Below are 21,146 nucleotides of genomic sequence, written 5' to 3' on the forward strand. Positions count from 1 at the left end.
AAACGCAACAAAAAACACTGAATCCTAACACAAAAATATACATTCTCCCTTTTACAGAACAACCTGGAACTGCATGTGTGTTTTAACAGAAGTAATAGAAACAATCCAAGAAAAACTATGAAAGATGTAATTCATTTTAGAGTCTTGGGATCCAGAAAATGCAGAATTTTTGACTATCATTTGTTAAAATTACCATCACATGAGGCTATTTTAAATGGAATAAGCTACAGATTTGCATCATAGTGTCTGCATTTCATACAAAAGGTATAACACTGACCCAGAACTGAGGATGTCAGCTTCAAGTGAGTGGGAAACTTAGCAGGATACTTGTGATTCTCTAATGAACCATCTGTCTCATCCATTGAACACATCTTTTTTTTTCTTTAACACTCTTGACGCTGACAAAACTGAAAATCTCCATATGTTAACAGCCTTTTTCTTTCAGGATGTGAGTGACAATCACAAAAAGAGGAGAGCATATGTGGCTTTATTTTTATTTTTTTCCACATCCCATTAAAGAGATAACCATGGAAACAGAGTCGCTCCACCAAAAATACACATAATGATCTAAATGTGTGCTCTGAATTCAACAATACACAGTTAACATGATTAAGATATAAGAAGGAAGCCCATCTGCCATTTCCCAAGAGAACACATTAACATTTGCATGCAATATAATGGAATATTTAACCATAACTTTTTAAAAAACATTTTTAAATTTCAATTAAGGTGTGAACAAAAGATAGATAATTGAATTTATAAGGAGGTTGTAAAAGATAAAACACCTTTGCTTTTACTCTGGAGAAATAACGTCACCGTAAACGTAGAGTTTAACATTAAAATATGCAACGAAAAGAAAAGGTTTTTTTTTATTTTTCCAAATGTATTCAGGTAATAACCACCATAATAGATAACAGAGGCAACGGTGGGGATCAGATAAGAGTTCTTTGCATTTCGGGGGGAAATCCTTCAAGAACGTGTTGTGTTCTACTCATTTTTTTAATGTATCGTTCCTGCACTGATATAAACTACGTCTGTGTGTGTGTGTGTGTGTGTGTGTGTGTGTGTGTGGACTCAGGTTCTGATCGTAGATTTTCACGCTGTGTCTCCAGCTGTGCTGCCTGGAGGAGTCTCAAGGATGAAGTCTCTCCAGGACCCAGACAGACACGTACAAGCATGAGACAGAGTAGTGAAATATTTGCATCCTGCATGGGCCACTACAAAATCATCTTCTTAATTTATTATCTCCATATTGCACAAGTTCAGACTTCAGAGGAGTCTGCTTTAAAGAGCTTCCTTGAACAAACGCCGCCTCCCCTGGCTGTGGGTTTTGCTTCTGGTCAGGCGGCTCTGGAAGAGGAAAAAGGCCCGAGGTGAAAACCAATGAAGGAGATTTATTCTGTTTAGTGTAATCAAACCTAAAGATCCAAAGGCAGAGAGGGGGGTGGAAGAAAAAAACACAAAAGGCAGCACTCGAAGGGAGAGGAGACGAGACACTGCAGAAGAAATCTCTCCAGCATCAAAGTCAACATCTCTTCACTAAATCACATCAAAAAAGTGCCCCATCTGCAAATCAGATGGGTAATAGATGAGAGAAAAGGCAGATACAAGCAAACTTACTAAACCCCTTCAGAGATGCCGCCGCCACCACCTTCACCTTAGTTTACGTAGGTTTTTTTTTTTTTTTTACTGCAGCTCCACTAAAATACTCCATTATCCAGATGTTTATCCATGACGTCTGAACAGAGGACGTGTTCGAGATCGTGATCGGAGCTTCTGTGTGATGGATGCAGCACATTAGCCTCAGCGGGATTATTAGCTCGTTGCTTGAAATGGACAGACTGGATCTTAATAGTCATTTGATTACACTCTTTTAATGAGGGTGTGAAGGATGCAGACAATAAAAACACAACGGGAGACACGCAGGAAACATATTTAAGAGGGGGGAAATGATTGGCATACGACACACTGCTACGTGAGGAGGGTGGGAGGAATGTACTTGAAATGAATTTATTTCCATGTCATTGCAAATCTGTGCCCAGAAATTGTGCCTTTAGGGTCATGCTAAGCTATTTGCAGTTATGTATAATTCTCATCTCCTTCTCAAATGTAGTGAAACACCTTCCCGGCAAAAAATTATAGCTCTTGGATCACCCTCAGTTTTCTCCTTACTCCCAATCTTGTGCCTAACCTTGAATTATTGAGCCATAGTAAGTCCTCTGCAGGACATAGCTTTAGCATTTTAGCATAATTTAGCATGTTGTGAAGGCACATTAGCAGAGACTAAGTATGCATTTGTCACTCAGCGGGGAACGACCTTAGCGCCAACCACCGCTAAGCTCCTGAACTACCGGCTTCAGATGCACGACTGCTGTAAGTCTGCGAGCGGGGTGAACGAAAGTGGGCTTTCATTTGGAGTCAAACGGGTTCTTTCCCATCTACTTTCGCGCTGAGGCCATGGCAACAGGAGGGGAAAAAAGCAGCAACTGTCGCCGGTCGCCTACCCTTGACCTCGCCGCGCAGAGGGCGCAGCAGCGACACCTCCCCTGACCCGTCAGACAACTCCTCACTTCAGAACATGCAAATGAGCGCCGCAGCTCCGCCCTGGCTCGTGTTTGGGTGGAAATTTACTGACACCCCCATCTGTTAGGTGAGAGGGAACGAAGGCAGGCAGCGGGTGGCGGAGGAAGAATGAGTGTAAAGAATGGGGGGGGGGGTGACAGAATGGGCAAATTGGTTTGGCAGCGTCAGACACAGCCTCTCCTGCTGGCTGCATGAATATCACATGCTCGAGTAAATTCTCTTTACTGCAATTGTTATTGATGAGAGCAAGGAGAAAAATCCACTTTGTGTTTTTTCTCCACAACCTGTTAGGGGTGTAATAACTGTGTTACAGTGGCTGGAGTCATCACTCACACACAGCATAAACATGTATCCACACACTTTACATAGATCCTGCCTGACAGAGGATTTAAAGGATTTGAAAGTCTACACAGATAGAGACGTGAATTAGATCAGGATGCAAGGATAATGTACTCCATAATCTGGGTGATGGAGAGGCTTCACAGGCAGGGAACGCTGGTGAAGTAGCGTGCTGGGAGATTCGGCAAACCAGAGCTGTTCACACCAGTTTGCCCGTCCAGTCAGATCTGGTCAATCACAAATGAATATTTCACTGCGGCATCAATGGCCGTTGATACTTAGACAGCCGTGTGGTATCGGCAGAGCTGGTGGCAGAAGCCTCAGCAGCAGCTGAACCATCCATCAAGAACTCAATATCTACTCTGTGTTTAATTCCAAACTTTCCACCAGTCAGATTCGAAGCCCCATCTGTAGCCATTTTTCATTTGTTGTAAAGTACGGTTGTGACCGCGCATATTTTGCTGTGCAGATTAACTCTTCTTCCTGTCTGCAGTCTTCATGCAAAGCCTAATTAATGATCTCCGGGACACCACCAGCCTCATAAAGACATGTCCTCTTTTCCAATACGCCCATGTCTGATTGTTTCCTGCGTCCACAGAACCAGCAAACAACAATCAGACACAATTTTGTCTCCGTCTGTAAGAAAACAACATGTAATTGACATTTGGGAATCAGTGGGACTTTTCTCTCCCCACTCTCGCCCGGTTTTAAGTTGAAGTTCAGCTTTGACTTGAATAAATCTTGACTCTTTTCCAGCTGTGAGCCTCCGCAATGCAGATGCTCCTGAATACACCCATCTGGGACCTGGGGGAGGGGGAGGGGTGTTTGTCTGGGATGCTGAATTAGAGAATAAACAGACTCAATTTGGCTCGTATGAATTAACCCGTTGCTACAATGTTGTCCTGTCAGGTTAACACTGATTCTGTTTTCTGTGACACATGACTCAGTCGTTTTTGTTGTTTTCTGCTGAGTCAGCGAAAGGCAAAACGTACCAATGACTTGAGCCCATCAGGTAATAGAGCATTAGCAGAGCATATGCCGGCACCTGTGGCTTGAACCTATGTGCATGTTACACCTTTTGTACTGCACAATGAATGTCACAAACACTCCCAGAGAATGTAAACATCCAGGAAAAAGCTTAGTCTTGATCATGTATCAGCAGCGTCACTGCGTGGGAATCGGAACCTTTAAACTCCTCCTGTGAAAGCCAGAAATGACTATTGAAATGAGTCATGCTCCCTGAACAATAGATGCAGATACTTTTGAATAATGCTCCCGACACCGCTCCCTTGGATGCAGCCGATGTGCTGCCGTCCAAACGCCCCCCTCCCTCCCCCAGTGGTCTTATCAGGCTGCCCAGATCCAACCTGCAACGGCGCCGCTCCAAATCCAGTTCAAACACTGCCCCCGTTGCTGCAGGAGGGCTTGTGGGTCTTGGCAGGGGTTCCGTCCCATTTAGGTCAACAGCGGCCGCTCTGTGCTATCTGACAACTGATAGCACAATGAAACCATTAGAGTTGCAGGCTCACATTCAGCCCAGCCAGCTCCGGTTCTACCTGTGCCAGCTTGAGGCCAGAGGGCTTTTCACCAAGAGATTAATGACCCACGGTACTGTGCATAGTGGGTCACCCCTCGAGTGTGAAACACACCTCATCTGGCTGGCTGGAGCTCTGATTTATTCCTGCCTGCTTCCACTGTGTCTACGAAGGAGGGGCGGCGGGGGATGGATGAATGTAGTATTAATAGTACAGCAAATATTAACAGACAGTATCGAACGTTTGGATTTCATATCACGTGCTCGCAGCCTCTTTTTTTGGAGGGAGTTGAGCTCCTTTTTCCGACGTGACACTGTCTTTTGTTTTGATTTTTAATCCGCACTGGATACTTTCGTGCGACTAGGAGAAGTAAATGAAAAGCCGGCAAAAGAAGAGACGAAAAGCTAAAAGGACAGAAAGATTCATTAGTGCGCCGCTAATGTTCAGATTGGCTCTGATGTTCTTTTCACAGGCGACGTTTCAAGCTAGGTTCTTTACATCAGCTTCACCGATCTCAGATATTTACAGATGACAGTGAGGGAACCCAATGGGTTTTCTCCTCATGAAGACACAAGCTCCATTTCCTGATCATGCATAAACCATTCATAAAAAGCTTTAGAATGCGTCATCTTGGCATCAAAGCATCTCCTCCATCAGATAGCTGCTGTCTTTGATTCAGTGATCAATATAATTAAAATCTAAGCACTAGCAGGAAAAGCCTGCTAAATGCTAAAATCTTCATAAATACACGCATGATAACTGCTTGATTACACTTAGTCCTTTTAATTGCTTTGACACAGAATCTTGCTAAGTTGTTTCTAATCTTATTCTGCTGTCTGAAGCAGGTTTAGTGAAATGGCCACTAACGGCCGGCACTGAACATCCACCAGCACTAGGATGACCTGATGTCAGCGGCGCTTTGCTGAGGCTGAACATGGTCTCCACAGATTTAAAAAAAGAACTAAAACTCCTTTTCTTTTTTCTTTCTTTTCAGTGGGAATATTCCAGGGAATACTACGGAGCCCCTGCCAGCAGAAGATCCAAGCAGGAAAGCTTCCAGCCAACTTTAGAGGCATGAATGGTTGTGCTGGCAACGTCAGAGAGGCCTGCGTGCGCTGGGTTCACACGTGCGCTGCAGGATCTTACCAACCGGGACCTGCGCCAGCGTCCTCTGCTGCCCAGCGCTGCAGAATAATTAGACAAAAATGACATCTACCGCCGCTCCGCTCGCTTTAATTAGGCAGTACAATGCTAGGAATTGCTTGTTCGACGTTGTGTGTAGATGCCGTCACCATTCAAGAAATTGTTAAAAACTGGAATTCTAATAATAATAATAAATGTCAGCACAAGTTAATGGTGTTTTCAACATTTTTTTCCCTGTATCACCAATTCATTTAAAGTAATTCCCTGACCTCACAGAGGCAGAAAGATGCGGCAGACACCAGCTATGGACAGACGAGCATCATCTCAGTGTCTTCTCCACTCAGATCTCACAGGTTTTCCATTCATCCATCCATCCATCATCCATCCATCCATCCATCCATCCATCATCCATCCATCCATCATCATCCATCCATCCATCCATCCAGCCATCCATCCATCCATCCATCCATCCATCCATCCACCCACCCATCCATCCATCCATCCATCCATCCATCCATCCATCCATCCATCCATCCATCCATCCATCCATCCATCCATCCATCCATCCATCCACATTTACAGCCCTCTCAAACCTTTGGCACTCCTCTCATTCCCACACATTTCCTCATCGATGGCAGAGACGACCATCTAATGTGCGACCTGCTCTTTAGCAGCTGTGCACACATTCCCATGTGTGAATATTCAGCCTCTGGGCTTCAGTGTCAGCCCCGAGGGCATCCTGCCCCCCTGCTGAGGCTCTCACGCAACTGCTGAGAAGTCATGATTGTTTATTTTCAATTATGTTTTTGTCTTAAGTCATTATCCTTTAAAAATATACTTGACTGAGCAAATAGAAATGTAACAGTTTACAGCAAAGAGAGTAAAATAGAATAGAATAGAATAGAATAGAATAGAATAGAATAGAATAGAATAGCAGCATCCTTGTGGAGAGAAGTTGTGGTCTTATTTCCTTGTTTGGTGTCACATTTAGCTTTAATCTCAGCTCCCCCCTCATTATCTTTGTATTGGTTTCTCCCTGTGTGGCCCCTCCCTCACCTATCCCACCCTTTTTTTCCCCTAATGACTCACACCTGCCTCTGATTGGCTCCACCCACTTCCTGGTCTCTTTAAACCCTCTCCACAGTTTAGCTTGTGCCCTTTCAGCTTGGGTGCAGCGTTCTGGTTCCTCTTGTTCATGTCTTTGTGTGTTGAGCTGTTTTCTTTGCTGATGTCTGCAAACAAGTGGTTGTTGCAGCATTTACTTTTGCAATATGTTCTTATACAATAACGCGTGTCCAATTACAAAGGAACCTTGAATCTAATCCCTTTATATCATCAGGCTTTAGTTAGCAGGGTTCTGATTTATTGTCCAAGTAGAACATAAATTCTGGAGGAGACAGGAAATCATTTTTCTAAAGGGTAAAATATTGCACGCTGTTGCAGCAGTTGAGCTGCAGCTCAGTTAAATTCGGCGGCTATTAGAGCAAATTAATTTTTCCTGGCTGGCTGTCGTCAAGAGAAATAAATCAAAACACAAAATGAACGTCTCAAAACTGCAACTTAATAACAACAGGCCACAGAAAGTAGCTGCATTTATGTTTATTCCGTCCATGCAGGTCAAACATGGTGGTTGCAGAGGTGTGAAAGGTTGAGGAAAACAGAAGAATGTACGTTTGACCTTTCTCCTGCTTTGCATCCAAGCCATTTGTCACAGTGGAGGGGGGGATTCCCGCAAAATCACATTAGCATCTTTCTCCGGCTGTTCACCTCACCCCAACCTTGCCTCCTGTAACAACCTGCACCCATTTAAATCAACCCGCTCTGCAAAACACCCTCAAAGATGGATAGCTCTGCTTATCGGCCTTTTGTTGGCAGTTTGTCTTGCTTGTAAGCAAACAGAAGCAGCTGTAGCACTAATAACATTGAGCCTGAGTGGCATTTGCATGTTTTCTCATCTGTGTGTGTGTGTGTGTGTGTGTGTGTGTGTGTGTGTGTGTGTGTGTGTGTGTGTGTGCTGTTGATGATTTGAGGCCCCTTTTTTGTACGTGTGCTGCACAGGCGGACACAGGTGACCACCTGGCACGTATGGACCTGACTGTATACGGTGTGCATCTGACCTCTGCTCATGGCAGGTCTCCCCTGAGGATAAATCATGGGGATCCGTGGCAGCCTAACCCTGCTGGGGGTGATTCATGGAGCTACCCTCATGACCTTCTGCTCAGGCACACAGCTGGGCCCACTTGCCCGATGTCCCCATTCAGTCCTGCGTTGTGATAACATCATCTTTGCTTTCTTTAAAAGTACTCCTTTAATTGCTCCATGCAGTTGCTGCTTGCTCAATTTAGATACTAAACTGGTGGAGAGTTCAGGTGCTGCAGTGAATTAGCCATAAGTGCTAACCACTCATACATATTTTCCACAAAGAAATAGGCCTAAGAATGAAGGGGGGCACTAGCTTACAGGCTACTGCTGCTGTTTGCATTCATCTGGTTGCCAGCAGGTGTGCTCCTCTTAGGCCTCTTAGGTTGAGAGGCTGCACTGCTCAACGGTGAGTTCCTGCAACAGTGTTGGCCACAAAACAAACACAAGGAGGAGAGGAAGTGCTATAAGAACACGCATCAGAAAGCTACAGAGTTGTTGTTTGGCTTCTGAATTCGACCATCTTGCATGGCTCGCCTCTTACAATGGCTGCATGTTTCCATTCATCTCCGTGTGATGCTGAACACCTCCAGTGTTTCAACACGTGAAAATGCCATGGCAACAGAAGCAAAGCTGTAGCTCATCATCAGACCATCTGGATGGTTCCTGTAAAGGACGCACAAGATGCTCCACTTGAAGAAGCCCCTGTCCGCTGAAGGGGAGACCTTTGGTCGCAGACATTAATATTGCCATCAGTGCAGCAGCGGCGGACACTTCATTGGACAAAACGTCTGCACGCCTCGTCGTCACAGCTGAATATGGGCATTCTGCCTTTTTCAGGTAATGAAGCTCTTGGCTGTCCTCGCTCTACTCCAGCGTAACCTCGACCCCCTTTTGCCCCTGGGTCCTTTTTATCCTCCCCTTCCTGCATGTCTGCGTGGCAACACAGCGGCCCTCTATCACTTTTCCTGGATAACTCTGTTTAGTGCCCTTCATTGTTCACTGATGCCGGCTCTGCTGTGCAGGAGGACACTCATAAAAGCCCCTGCTTTGAAAAAATCAATCAGTCGAAGGGATATTTCTATACAACAGTTTTGTTGTCGCATTTTTGAATAAAACTGGCATGTTGCACTTGCTGCCATGTCTTTCTAAAAAGCCTGATTGTTATGAGTAATACGTTTGTAGCTGCCATTGTTGTCTTAACTCCCCTCATGCCGCTCAATTCAGCACCTACAATGGGCTCAAAGAAGAGCCAGACAGCCACTTTTTTAGTGACATAATGGCCAGAATCAATATGACTTTTTGCTGCTTAATGGAAGACAATCGTATCAGCGTGGGGAGCTTGTCTACTCGACCAGCACTGATTGATCCGTTACTCCAATGGTCACTGTGGGACCCGCAAAGTGTCCGTACACATTAACGTCACTGAGCCAACAGGCACGCAGCAACAGAGGCATTGAGTTTATACATAAGACTCCGTCTCATGGCTGTTGTCTTCCTCTTTGTGCTGTCTCGACCGCCAAACTGCTGCCTCGGTTATTCCTCCATTCTTTAAGGCCATGTCGTGGATTTTCCTCTACGCTAAAACACTTAAACTTATATTCACATTAACTCTATATACCTATGCCAGTGCCAATGAATTGAAGTGCGGAGATACCACAACAAGGTCGAATGATGAGTCAGGATCAGCTGGTTCACGGTCCAAACTATGGTTTATTGTCGATTCACAATTCACCATACATGAGAAGTAGCCCGGGCTAAGTCTAGAAACTAATGAGAATTTCCCATCTTTTATACTATTCGGAGCCTGGGGTTACTCCGCCCCGGGCTCCTCCTTCTAGTTAGCCATTCTTTCTCATTTTCCACCATTATGTACCATTTATCATACTTATCAGAAGTCAGATGTACCTTACATGTTTTTTTTAAAACAGACATCTCTTGTTCAAACAGCCAACCTCCCAGCTCTTGTTACCACACCTTGGTAACTCCCGGACTTTCCATTAACCCCCTGGTAACTCTCCCGGACTTTCCATCTCATAGCAGGTGATCAAACAGTAATATATATAGAACAGGGACATCAAACATTGATTACACATTGATTACATTGCTTGCTTAATTTCTCGTGGTTCTATGCGTAACTCTAAGCACTTAGTCTGCATAATCATTGACTACAGAGGTTTAATTATTAAATCAAAGGTTAACTATTAAAACACACACATTTGCCTCAGAGACCCTATGCCCGTTACCCTTCTTCACTACAGCCAGACCTCAGTTTCTAGGGATTCAGGGTCATAACGTAATCACAGATGCACCACTTTCTTTCAACCTGGTGTAAGCTTTTATGTGAATGTCTGGGGTTCAGTGAGGCGGGAAGGATGCATATCCTGCAACAGTCTCACCAATGCAAGGTCAAACTCTGGGATTGTTCCCGTTCCGGAGGCTGTTTCATCCCACCAACCGTCTCTTAGGATCCGAGCGCTCAATGAGATCAATAAACTTTATTAGATTCTCCTGACTGATCAAGTCACACAATGATTTAGGAAACAACTCTTCATACGGGGAAGTGTGGGTCAAGAGAGAGGCACAGAGGAGTGCCAAAGAGAGGACTTTGACAAATACGTTTCTCTTCATGGATTCAGCTCTTACCAAACAAAGTGAATTTAGAAGTTATACCTGGATCCAGTGGTGCTAATTTAAGAGGGTTCCTCTTTCATCTCCTCCTTCAATGATTCGATGACTGAAAGTGAACCGAGCGAAACAAGAGAGGACATTGTTGAGGAAAAAGACAGTGCCAGCGTTCCTTGCGCCCACATCACAGCACACCCGAGAGGAGGAGGTTAACAACTTTGGGAGCAAAAATATTTAAATGTTTCATTAAATGCTGTCTCACGGGGAGACAAAGGAGAGCCCAGAGATTTCAATGTAAAGTCAAACCCAGTCAAAGACAAATTCACTCTGTCAATGACGACAAGGAACATTTGGAGGTGGTGAATTATGTATATGAATATGTAAATGAATTATATATGCTCCCCTATAATTAATATCCCCATAATGTGCGTGTTTAACAAGAGTTTGACTGGGCATATAAGAGCACACATAGACAAGAAGGTGACTTAGGCAATAAAAGTCTGAAGTGATGTATTGCCTTTACGTAATGAAGTTTAGCGTTTCCTCAGAGGGACTGTGGCAGCAGCAAAAGTGAGTGTTAGCACAGGCAACAGCTTTGTGTCGATTTGTAACTTGCAAATAAATATGCCACCAAAAAATCAGGAAGCTGGTCTGGTGGGCGAAAGCTAAACTAGCACTGAAGGCTCACTGATCCGTATTTAGTTAGCTATACATTGCTAACAGTGAAATCAAAGTTTGCCATAATTTAAACGCCCACTCAGCTCAAAGAAATGCAGGCTGTCTTCTAGTCATGGTAATATAATGAAAAATTACAGCTGTAAAACAGCTAATTGATGTGGCGCAGTATAAATGTTATGCATTTAATGTGGTATTGGCTCATATTACTTACGTGGGAGGTGTGAATTGATACATAGGAAAAGGCCCCCTTGGGAGATTTACCAGCATCCTTTTTCTGCTTCTGGGTGTGATGTAATCAACAAAATAAAAGCCTTGTATGTCAGCTTTGACAGAAGTGAGTGAAACACAAAGGTCTTACAGCCAAAGTGAGACTTTGATATTGGTCACTTGGGTTGGCACCATTTAGAAAAAAGGACAAACGATCTTTGAGAGTTCATTAGTATTGTTCCCATTGCTGCATAATTATTCTGACTGGTGGACTCACTAGGTGTTTTTGTCTGATCTGAACTTTCCACCACTGCCAAGAAACCAACATTAGCATGTGCCTCTATTAGCATTTTGCTTATGTAAATGTTTCAAATGTTACTCGAAGCCCCCAGAGAATGAGTGAGACTCAGACGGGTAGTCAGCGGTGAGTCTTGATTGACTTCAGAAGACCTTTTCGCCTTCAGACTAACTTTAAGACCAATTAAAAGCGAACAGTTTAAGCTCCTCAGAGAGAGGTAGGGGTTACCCTGGTTCGAGAAACACTCTCAAACCGGCGCAGGAATTTGACCCACTAACCCGCCATTGCTTCCTTCTCTCGCCGGCTGTTTGCACTCTGACATGCAGGTCACGGGAGTCACGACTGCCAAGCTCTTATCTGTCAACTCCAAAATGCAGAGGGACCCATCCCAGGGCCACATGTGCTCAACAGCATTAAAATAAATAAATAAATGAAACATTCAATCAATAAAGAGCGCTAAAGACCCACAAAGGCTCGCTTTTCTAACGCTGGACAGCCATCCATTTGCCTCCAGCTATATGGACACACTGCTCTTTACTCCATCCTCCAGATATAGGGTTTCTGCCAGTGGAGCGCTGTGAACTGTCAGTCGACCCCCTCCAGCTGTTGTTGTCAGCAACAAGTCCTATACATGCAAATTCGCTGCTGCTACTTTCCATTTCTATTACTTTCCACCATCTCTGCTCTGACTCAGGCTCCGCGGCTGCCGGATCGGCACATTTCTCTGCTGCACAGTGTGAGCTTCAGTCCGGATCTTCAACAGCTTGGAGGTTTTCTGGAGGCAACGTCTGAGAGTGTCAGTGATGCTGAAAACATACGGTACATTCATCGGGTGCTTGTGAGAAACGCACGGGAACTCATTTCCCGTGGAAGCATATGTGAGGAAAATTAAACGATTTTAATTCCAAGTAATTGCACACTTTGGTTGTATACAAAGCATAATATCAAAGCCTAACCCTGTGTTCTAGTAAGAAATATGTGACACCAAACTGAATGTTATTCGGCATTTAAATCAGCTCTACACTAGCAGTGACCATATAAATATACGTGATGGCAGAATAATTCCCTGGTTTCCATCTAGATGACCTTGGAGTCTGGTGGCTAATCATAAGAGCTGAGATGATACTCAGCCTCATGCCACAACTAAAGAGCCTAATGGTACACAAGTTAAGTGATTCATCAGAAAAAAGAGGGGAAAAAACTGAAATATATCTATAAGAAATATATATATATATAATATCTTTTAAAGGGAAACTATAGGTTTAAATATAAGAAAAAGACACAGTTGAGCTGAATGAAACCTCTCTGAGATTCCATTTGTGCCTTTAACAGTAAACAATACTGCATGTCCCTTACACACAGCCCGTCCTCCACAAGGACAAAACTGAATTTTGTTGTTTGTAAATCCTGTTTTGTGTCCCAGTATGTATGCGCATCTTGAGAGGAATTACAAGGAAATTGGTTTCCTCTTGTCCTTGATAAGATATGCATGACTACAAAAGGAATAAAAAGAATCGATCTGCTGAATAACGCCGGAGCATTGCCCAGAGGTGAGCCCGCATGCTTTACATATAAAGCATATTCATTTGTACTCAATGCTAACTTAAAGTTTTGCAAATGTATCTTTTTTTCTCTGCGCAGGGAGACGCTATTATTAGCATCCCAGTTTCTGCACTGTGAGGCTCCTGAAATGAACACAGGATCAATCCACTCTTTGATTCCGCACGTGATAAACGATGGACTGTGGTCATTAGCCAGATAGGACCCACTCGGCTCTGATCCGAGTAATTGTGGTCTGCCAGAGTGCCAGTTCTTAGCCATCTGATTTGGGTAATCGCGCCGCACTTTCAATTTCCCAGGGAGGCCATGCAAAAAGTCTTAAAGTCACAAACTGAAATAACCTGGAATTACTGCTAATCTGTCCTAAACCACAGCTACCCCCCACCCCCCACCCCACCACCCTCCATACCATTGGTTTGTTATTATTTCCCCTTCACACTTTCACTTGTGGGCATTAGGATAAAAAGTGGGGGCTGGAGGACACAAGTCATCATTAGGGAATATCAAAAGGGAATAATCTCCTTTCAAGGAGAAGGACACTGGTGCAGAACGGGATCGAACACGCAGAACAAATCTCTCGTAAATACCGAAACGTGCCTCCGACTGGCGGGATTATCTGTTGGACTGCCGGAGCCGATGAGGGATCTCACTGAGCAGGACTTACTGCGATCAAAGCTCGCTAATTTTGGACTGTGGGCAGCGTTAACGACGATGTGCGGCGGTTCCATCTCATTCTGCAGTAATGAATTAGACAAGGTTGTTCCGTGGTGTCGGTTCCTCTAAATATGATCCTTAAACAGGACATTTAATAAGATCCCTCTTTTACTCCCAGATGCGGAATCGATGTTATCGAGTGTCATGCCGAGTCACTTGACTTGTGGAATCGTCTTCTTGTCTTTTGTTCTGTGCTGCCGTGGAAGCCAACAGTTATCGAAGTAATAGAACTGTTAGAACATCTATGTCACAGTTCTTCATCTGGGTCACATCTGCAGTTAGTAGAGGCCAGTTAAACTTCACACTTGCGTCGCCCTTTCTGTTCTTTATTCAGATTTGTTGTGCTCACGAGCTTTGGTTTGGGGTTCGGCAAGGTGAAAGGAAGAAAAAGATGTGTTTTGAATTCTCATGGAAACAAGCTGTTGCCTCATGGGCAATGATGTAGTGCGCGTTTGCTACCGATCATCAAGCTTCGGTATAAGCTGGATTACCAGAAAAAAATATTTTAATGCTTTCCGGGTATTGTCTGAAAGCATTTACGTGACAAATGGAGCTGAAATGAGCTTCTGTTGCAGAGTTCGGCACAGAGATGCTTCAGTTGACCCCCCCGCACCCCTCAAGCTGCTTCAGAGTCCAGCATCCTTGTTTATAGAGTGCATTTTCAAACACCCCGAAGAGCACGGGAGAAGGATGCACTTGTCACAACCTCCTGAGTGATTACAGTGTTTGCGACCTGCCACTCAACCCCCACTCTGAATCCGAGCACCCAAAATGATATTTCGGGTTTCCAGCTCCAGCCGGCAGCTCTGATTGGCAGCTCTGTGACAGGTCAGGTCAGTCTTGTGAACCCCGTTTTCATATTTTGGCGGGAGAAGCTGGGTTCCAGCTTCTATCCCTACTGGGGCTTCCCTGACTTCCCACAGTCTAAAAACACACAATAGGTCAACAGGAGTCTCTGTGTGGACCTGCCATCCCAGACCCAGTGAGGGGGGAAGTATTAAAAGATGGATGGATGAGGGAATTGTTTTGGAGCCCAGGCGCTGAAGAGCTGCGGCAGCTTGGCTTCCGGGGTTCCTCCTTTTTTTGAAAAGTACCATTTTCCCTGTGATCCAACCCAGCGATCCAGGCTGGAGTCTGTTTTGACTCCCGTACGCTCCTTTAGGGAGGCCATAAATCCAAAAACTCCAATCACGCCTCCTCAGAAGCATTCAGTTGCGCTCGCAGTCGCTTGAAATTTGCAACCAGCATCGCCATGGCAGCAATCAGTCGCTCTGTCTGCCGTCGGCGGCGTTACCTCGGAACCCCAATCATCTCCACAAATGTCAGCCCGCGGGAAACATCCCGCATTGAGTCCGCTGATTTGTCAGTAAGTGTTACTCCATTATTGGAAGCATCTCAGGAACTATAGATCAGCTGCTGTGTAACTATGAATTATGCATGACTCTCGCATGTTGAGACTCGCCGCGCACGTGTGGTCGTGCCGGTTAGGCGGGCACGCCACAGCCGGGGAATGCTAATGGAAATATCTGCTACAGCCTTGGGTTTGTAGCAACCATCGATTGTAATGTTCACCTGAGGACACACAGGCCCGTGTGCAGGCTTAACACGGACATTCTAAATCCTCAGGTCACATTTGACTGCCATTTAATTCAATTTTAGATTAGTGAATTAGTAGAGAGCTGAGACTATTGTGCAGGATGGTAGTCCTACATTGACACAAACACGCTATTCTACTGTGTAGGTGTTCATTTGTGTGTTTTTTGTGTCAGCTAATCACAACGCAGCATTAAATCAAGTCAAAATCTGTGCCAACGGTTCAATAACGGGATCGATGGCGCCGCGTTTTTGCAAATGTTGCTCTTCCAAACCAACGGACATTTGCAAAGAGATGTTTTCTCGCCGTCGTCTTCTCTGCTGTTGCTCTGCATGTTTCAAGATTGCACCGTGTTGCTAAGAAAAGCTATGAAAGGAGGTCTTGGCGCACAGATAATTTCTGTTTTACACCAGTTTCACACACACACACACACACACTTCCAGCGTAGACATGTGTCCTGACCACATTAGCACTGGTTTTATGGCGCCGTACTCTTTCCTTCATCCTCTTACAGAACCTCTTTAAAAGGATGATGAAATCATTTCACGACACTTTGGAGAATCAGCTTTCAAAAAGTGCCTCTCGTGTTCATCGTATTTTCTTTTGAATGCATTTTGATAAAGGCATAAAGTAGAAAATAGGTGAATCGGCAGTGGAACTATAGTGATGGTTAAACTCCATATGGGATGGCACATCGAGACTGCATGACGAGACATATCTCCATGGATACACTGCCATATCCCTCTGGTACACAAGTTGCCCCTCCCTCCCCCAATTTCCACGTGTGCACCCTCGTCTGCAGATGATTGAAAATTCTCCAGTGAGCAGACCAAGTGCAGAGCCCTCTGCATGTAAGGTCTGGGTAAGAACTGAACACACACACACACACACACACACTTACTTGCACTACTTAATAAATTGTGTTCAGCCACTGGCCTGCTGTGCCCTGTGGGTCAGTGTGTGGAGCAAAGAGACATTAATCATTCTGTGTACGTGTGTGTGTGCACGTGCGCTCGTGTGTGTGCGTCTGTGTGTAAGCAAACAGTAGCTGAGCATCAGCGTCTACGTGCGTGTGTGTCTCTAGGTGCTCAGTTTAAAGGACCTCAGCTCTACTGAATTCAGGATCTTACACGTATTCTAATGGTTTACTCTGCTTCTTCGACCGACCCCCCATCCCCCACCCCCTCCCCCCATCGGACCTTCTCAATCCCCTCCCCCACCCTTTTTACCATCTTGGTGTGAATAGTTCTAATAACTACCTTCTAATTTGTCTGATGCTTTGTTCACCTTGCTTTTTTTAAACAGGATATTTATCTCATTAACTCATCTGCTCAGCCCCCCCCACCCCCCCCCCACCCCCACCCCCACATACATTATCTATTAGCTGTGGCTTGTCACGGCTCATGCGCTAATGAGGGACAGCAGGGCAGATTGGTGTTAATTAATCTGTCATGGCGCACCGTTCCCGAGGCTTTACCTCACCAGCATCATTGCCAGTGACACCAGTATTTCTCACCAGTGGCCTCTTCCCACCTCCACTGCAGGAGATTCTCTGGTCACCGATGTTCAACCCAGTGGTTCGATCCTTCTTCATCAAAAGTTAAGGACCAAACTTATCCAGTTTGCTCTGTTGCCAGGAGACAATCATCACCTCTGGGGTGACACTGTTTAACATGTCATGATTAGCATACAGTAGCATAGCAATAAGATGCTACGTCCAGCTTGTGGGATCTTTGGTGACCTCCTCCCTGCTGTTTGTGCAAATCAACTGACACTGACATACTTAATAACAAGTTCCGCTGTTTCTTTGGAACCCATCAAGTGGGCCAGTGGGTTCTCCTCGTTATTTCAACTCTTTAAACATTTCTTCCAGTTTCACTGCCCAACAGACACAGTCTTACTGCAACAAAGTAGATATTTTGCATCTTCAGGTGTAGAATAAACCATTGAAAGATGCTCACTCTCCCAAATAAATTGTTAATGAGGAGAAGATGGAGAAAATCATTGATTAGGATCCCACACCTTATTTTCCTCCATAACATCCTCAAGTACCCTTTTCCTGTCCAAACCAAAAAGACACAAAGTAAGAAATGGTAAAAATCTTATACTGCTAATTTATTTGGAGGCAATAATGGCATCACCCTTAGCTGCATGTTACAGCCTTGTTTATTTAATAGAAAGCCATCATTCACGTGCTCCAGATACACTCTGCATATGTGCTGTGTGCTTCGGTGTTTGTCTGCAAACTCTCTGATCAGTAACTCTGATTTTCCCTTCATTAGGAAGAAAATGTCAGTTCCAACCCTCAGCTTCAGAACTGTGGATGATCTAGTTTTCTTGCCTGTGAATGATCAAGGGAACCCGACGGCGTTGACGTCGAATGCTCTTGTCATCCTGTACCCTGATAGAAATCAAAGAAGTTGCTTCATGGAGGAAAAACTAATTAAGATGAAAACAAATCAGGAAGCCAACGACACATCCCAAGGAGTTGCACGAATGCTCGGCCTGTGTACCGTCACAGACAAGTAAACTTATAATATTAGTTAAATAAGAGAGGTTCAGACGTGCGCCGTGGTTGTTTTCCTCATTGCAGTTAATCAAAAACAATCCGCTCATCTGAAATGATCAAATTTGATGAAAGAAACATCAAACGTCGACCCTCCAACAGGCTCTGCTTATCAGAGGAGCTTCAACCAGAGCGATGCCTGAGCAGTCGGGATGTATTTCATCTTCTGCTGTGTACTTTTGTCTAATCGAGACACACAATGTTCTAGCGTGAAATGGACTTTTTACATTTTTGTTTATTTCAATGCTTTGTGCGAAAGAAAAAAAGAAGCGTGGACGAGTTATCATGTTGGAGGCTTACTTCAAAATAGAAGAATGTCTCTTCATCATTTTTGTAATGAAATATTTAATTCCAACTAGACGAGAGAAAGATTAATTAATATAGGCGTACAAGGGGGGAATGTCTGCTTCATCCGCTTTCATTTGCTGATTAGGAATGTTCTTTCATGCTCGAGGAGCACGAGCATGGAATATTTCAGCTAACTGGAAACCAGACAGGATGAGCTGATTCTAGAAATGCCGACTTATTGGTGTGTTTTTCCTCCTCTTCATCATTGATGGGCATTAAAACATTGACGCTCTGGGTTGTTTTAGCGATTAGCTTTTTGCTAGCAGGGAAAACTGTGTCAAAATATTACAGAGCACAAAACTTTCAAATGTTAGCTTGAACCACCAACCGATCAGTACAGGCTTGAAATGTATAAAATGACCCCCAAATGTATTGAATGTTAGCTGAATGCTGAAAGAAAGAGATGTGACTGCTCGTGTTGGAGCATCTGAAAATAGAAGAAGGGATTTACAGCTGCAAAGCATGAACCTTTCTCACCAAAACAGACTGAAGATAAAAATAAAAACATTAAATGGAAAAAGTCTGCAGATCCCCAGCTAATCATATTGGCCCTGACGTGACTGTATCTCTTACAGAGGCTTTGTAATTCAGCCTCCAACCACAGCGTATATTTAGAACCTGTGAGATGTAAATCTAGAATGATTAATCTGACGCTAATTGTGTCCTGTGAGCGTTTTGTTTTGTGTTCTAGTTACTGAGGACAAATTAAATAAAGCAACTCAAGGAAACCTTGACACATCATTTAAAAAAATAAAACGTGGCATGTTTTTGCTAGTTATAACAATAGGATATGTTGCTTTTTAATGGCGTCAACACACCCTCCAAGACACACAAACTGCATCGAGCTGTCCTAATCTTAACAGGGGGAGTGGAGGCATTTGTAATTCCTTATCCAGTGCTAATTACAGAGGTAACAAGGCCCAGGAGAAGTGATGGCTGCTGGTTTAGACGTTTGCTGGCTTGACAGCGGGGTTAATTAGCAGCCTTCTGCTAAGATTAAGATGGGGACAAAATCTAAATGAATCGGGAAGCGCACAAGCACGCAATGCTGCTTGTGCAGAGACAGACCTTCACCCCAACAGAGCAACACGTGCACACACCTGGAACGTGCACACGGCTCTCATTCCGTTGAGCTTTCATGAAAGAAAATGAGCATAAAGAGGTTGACAGCAACGCCTCTGTTTCCTGCCGAGCACGAACAATGATCCCATCCATCTTTCCTCTCCGTAATGTCATAAAATCTGCCTAATATGTTCTCATCACCTCCCAGCGTGGTAATGCGAGTGTTCAGGCCAGTCTAATACTGTCAGGAGGATGCGGCGCTGCGTTCACTAGCCTAGCGCTGCCTCCCACACCAGCTGTCCCAAAGTAAATACTTTAGATGGCTTTATACGGGCAGAGAGCTCAGAAGAGTCGTCAGGAGCATTCTTGCATGTTTGTGCTGCTGCCGGGTCAGGAAAGATCAAGAATTGGAGAATTTTTCATTCATACGCTCAGTGCATGTTTGTTGTGCCTGCTGCAGGAAGGGATTGTCGTGGATTTTCCCCTACGCTAAAACACTCAAACTTATGTTTTTATTAAATCAATATACCTATGCCAGTGCCAATGAATTGAAGTGCGGAGATACCACAACCAAGTCGAATGATGAGTCAGGGTCAGCTGGTTCACGATCCAAACGATGGTTTATTGTTGGTTCACAATCCACCATGCATGAGAAGTAGCTAAGTCTGAACACTAACAAGAATTGCCCATCTTTTATACTATTCGAAGCCTGGGGCTACCCCACCCCGGGCTCCTCCTTTTGGTTAGCTATTTTTACTCATTTTCCACCATTAAGTACCATTTACCATACCTATCAGAAGTCAGGTGTACCTTACATGGTTTTTTTAAAACAGACACCTCCTTGTTCAAACAGACAACCTCCCATCTCTTGTTACTACGCCTTGGTTACTCTGGTACTTTCCATTAACCCTCTGATAACTTTCCCGGACTTTCCATTTCATAGCAGGTATTCAAACAGTGATACGTATACATAGCAACTTACAGCAGGTGTTCAAACAGTGACAGTGATACGTATACATAGCTAGTACATTAAGTACTGATCACACATTGGTTATGTTGACTCTTCTATACGTAACTCTAAGCGTTTTATCTGCATAATCATTAACTACGAAGGTCTAATCATTAGATCAAAGGTTAAATATTACAACCACACATTTTGCCTCTGACGCCTTATGCCAGTTACCCTTCTTCACTACAGGATGAGCCACAGATCTTATCCCGGATGCTGTTAAAGTTGCCGTCCCCAGTTTTGAGGATGGTTTTGTGCCATTTACATGGTCAGGGTCAGTCAACCCGATTTCAGAGGAATGCATCACGAAAAATGCATTAATAGGTTGTTTTATGTACCATTTTAAGGAGGCGTCATCGTTGATGGTGCAGTAGCCGATGCAGGATACTTCTGTAATAACTGGGAGTCCAGTTAAACCCAACCTGCAATATCGGTTTAAATAAAGAGCGACTGGTTCACTCAAATGACAAAGAACAAGGTTTTCAGTGTTGTGTGGACTTGCAATAACATCTTATCGTCCATTCTTAACTTTCTACAAACACATCCGAAGCTGCAGTGCTCTGTGAGAAATGATGGATTATGGTCATGTTTAATCCTGGGTTTAAGGATTACTGTCTGCACTAGTCCATTTGTTTTTGCCTTTGCTGAACTGACTCCTGGTTTTTCTTATATTTCTTATTCTAATATTTTATTAAATCTAAATTAAGAAAGCACTTTGTTTGCTGTTTTATTTGGTATTGTGA

At 44.1% G+C, this 21,146-nt stretch overlaps 1 long non-coding RNA gene across 1 annotated transcript in view; it reads right to left on the bottom strand.

Annotated features, from left to right (window-relative positions):
* Positions 1-289: 289 nt before the first annotated feature.
* Positions 290-21,146, bottom strand: part of LOC130518308 (uncharacterized) — a 63,720-nt gene continuing 42,863 nt past the window's right edge. The window contains exon 4 of the long non-coding RNA XR_008947987.1: positions 290-1,350. This is a non-coding gene — a long non-coding RNA (uncharacterized LOC130518308). The remainder of the gene's footprint in view (positions 1,351-21,146) is intronic.

The sequence above is a fragment of the Takifugu flavidus genome, chromosome 21 (genome assembly GCF_003711565.1).
Source record: "Takifugu flavidus isolate HTHZ2018 chromosome 21, ASM371156v2, whole genome shotgun sequence".
In the NCBI taxonomy this organism is placed as follows: Eukaryota; Metazoa; Chordata; class Actinopteri; order Tetraodontiformes; family Tetraodontidae; genus Takifugu; species Takifugu flavidus.